Source organism: Aplysia californica, unplaced genomic scaffold (genome assembly GCF_000002075.1).
Source record: "Aplysia californica isolate F4 #8 unplaced genomic scaffold, AplCal3.0 scaffold00348, whole genome shotgun sequence".
Classification (NCBI taxonomy): Eukaryota; Metazoa; Mollusca; class Gastropoda; order Aplysiida; family Aplysiidae; genus Aplysia; species Aplysia californica.
Genome location: NW_004797618.1, coordinates 777,814 through 780,150, shown reverse-complemented (window position 1 = coordinate 780,150; position 2,337 = coordinate 777,814). Strand labels below are relative to the sequence as shown.

At 40.4% G+C, this 2,337-nt stretch overlaps 1 protein-coding gene across 1 annotated transcript in view; it reads right to left on the bottom strand.

Moving 5' to 3' along the window:
* Positions 1 to 2,337, bottom strand: part of LOC101846892 (glutamate receptor ionotropic, NMDA 3A-like) — a 58,875-nt gene that overhangs the window by 7,864 nt on the left and 48,674 nt on the right. The gene's annotated exons all lie outside the window — the stretch shown is intronic.

Here is a 2,337-nt window from a genome sequence, read left to right as displayed (position 1 = left end):
AAAAAAGAAAAGAAATAAGACAAATCGAAAGTTTTCAAAACTATTAAAATACCTCAATCCCAATCCACGTCCAAACCCCATGAACCAAAAAGAACTTATAGTCCTCATTTTCTCTATTAATATACCTTCATTTTCTTGGAACAGGAGCTTATTTTCGGACTCCATTTTTATTCCAACCAGTATAGAGAGGACAGGATGTTTTGGCCCAAACAACGTCCTGTTCTTTTCCAGCTTCTGTGTTGTTCTGTTTTTAAATTATTTTTTTTTGTAAGTGTTTTACGGCTCTCACAACTGAACAAGGTCATATGAGTGCGCGGGACACATTAAACTTTTTTCAGTTGGTAGGAAATTTTGGATTTTTTCCCGGGTGGCGGCCGAAGCCTACTCTTATTGATTTTATACCACCTAGAGATCTTTAAGGTGCGCAGCTTGCACACGGGCCCTTCGAGATTTTTCGCCCTTGTCCGAGAAGGCTAGGTGTAGACCTTTCCTACCAGAAGATCAGGGGTGTGGCTGAAAGACAGCAGTAAGAAGGAGCTTATGAGAAGAAGTAAAAAAGCTGCAGAAAGAGTCAAGAGCCCAGAGGATGGGGCAAAGGAGGTGAAGGGTGGGGGCAGAAAGAGGAGACACGAAAGCAGACGACAGAAAATTGATAGAGAGCAGGAAAGGAGATGAAAGGAGACAATTTTACAGAAGAATTTTTTTAGGCCGCTATCCGGATTCGAACTCGGGACCTTTGAGTGAGAGACGAACACCTTAACCTCTCAGCCAGGAGAGTCCCCGTGTTGTTCTGTGGAAGAGCTATACACAGTTTCTCCAAACTTAGGAATTGAACTCGGGTGTATTAAAAGAATAATACAAGTTGCATTAACATAGCGCATATCCACGCTCTACACTTTACCCCATGCGCTTTACAACTATTATTACCCCAGCGACCCTAGAAAACTCACAAATATTCTCGTGTAAAGTGCCTTTCTCAATGACACAACGTCAGGTCCCCGACGGGATTTGAACAGACGATTTTCCGATTTCGTCGAGTTCGAGAGCCTAGCCACTAGGCGACCGACACCGCGCTAGTCAATTGTTGGTCATGTTTAGAAACTGGTATCATCTTTAAGGTTGTTCATTTGTCTTGCTTTTGAAGAAAAAATTCTCCAGTTATCTTGAATACACGTCGAGATAATTGCATTTGAAGGAGATAGGGGTCGTCTGGTTTCAGATGTAAAATTAGCAAGAAACTGGCCTTCAAATTTGCGTAATTTCTATAGCTTGAGAGTCCTTGGAAACTGAAATTTACAAATTGTGTCTCTTTGATCAACGTTTTTCAGTAAAATCCAAGCAGAAATGTGTTTTTATAAGGATACAAAAGGCGTTAAGCTAAAAACAGAAAATTTGAAAAAAAATTGCCCATCGGCCAAAAATGCCAGTTTCTTTGATTTCATTATTTTGACGAGCGCCTGGTTTCACCACGATGCCTTACATAATATGTGGGGCAGCGTGGTGGAATCAGGCTCTCATCAATTTTGGGGCATTAGGGTTATTGATATCATCTCAAAGCTTATTCACTTGTCTTTATTTGGATGAAAACAAAATCCATTTATCTTGAATACAAGTTGAGATATTCGCAAAAGAAGGAGGTGGGGGTCACCTGTTTTCAGAGGTAAAATTAGAGAGTAATGGCCGCCAAAGATTAATTATTTCCTTAACATAGGAGTCCATGAAAACTGAAATTTTAGATTTACATCTTTGTGCCTTTAATCAACGCTTTTCAGAAAAAGCCACACAGAAATGAGTTTTTTAATGGGCATGAAAGGTGTTGAGCCAAAAAACAAAAATTTGATAAAAATTCACAAACCTGTGGAAAATGCAAGTTTTTTCACTTTGATTATTTTGACGGGCGCCTGATTCCACCTTGTTGCCTCACATATGGCTCCTGTGTGTGACAACAGCGAAGTGTCTCACCGCTACACTACAGAGACCAGTATGCGCGCTCAGGCAAGACAAAATGGAAATTAGGACGCCCCAAAACCCCACCATTTAAAAAAAAGTGAACTTCTAACTTCCTAAGATCTTCAAAGCTGACGCAAACATTGCAAAAAAACAACCCAGAATGATTGGCAAAAATGGCACTACAAACACTAACATTAACACCTCTGAGTCAAGAGTGACCATCAAAGGTTGGAAACTTGAGCCATTGAATTAATTCTATGTGCCAGGTAGTTTGATGTCCCTCTGAGGTAATCGTGCAGTGGAATAATATTCTTGATCAACCTGACTGAGCAACCAAATACGTTCGATGGTGTCTTTTTTCAAATGTGACCCTTTTCCCATCACCCC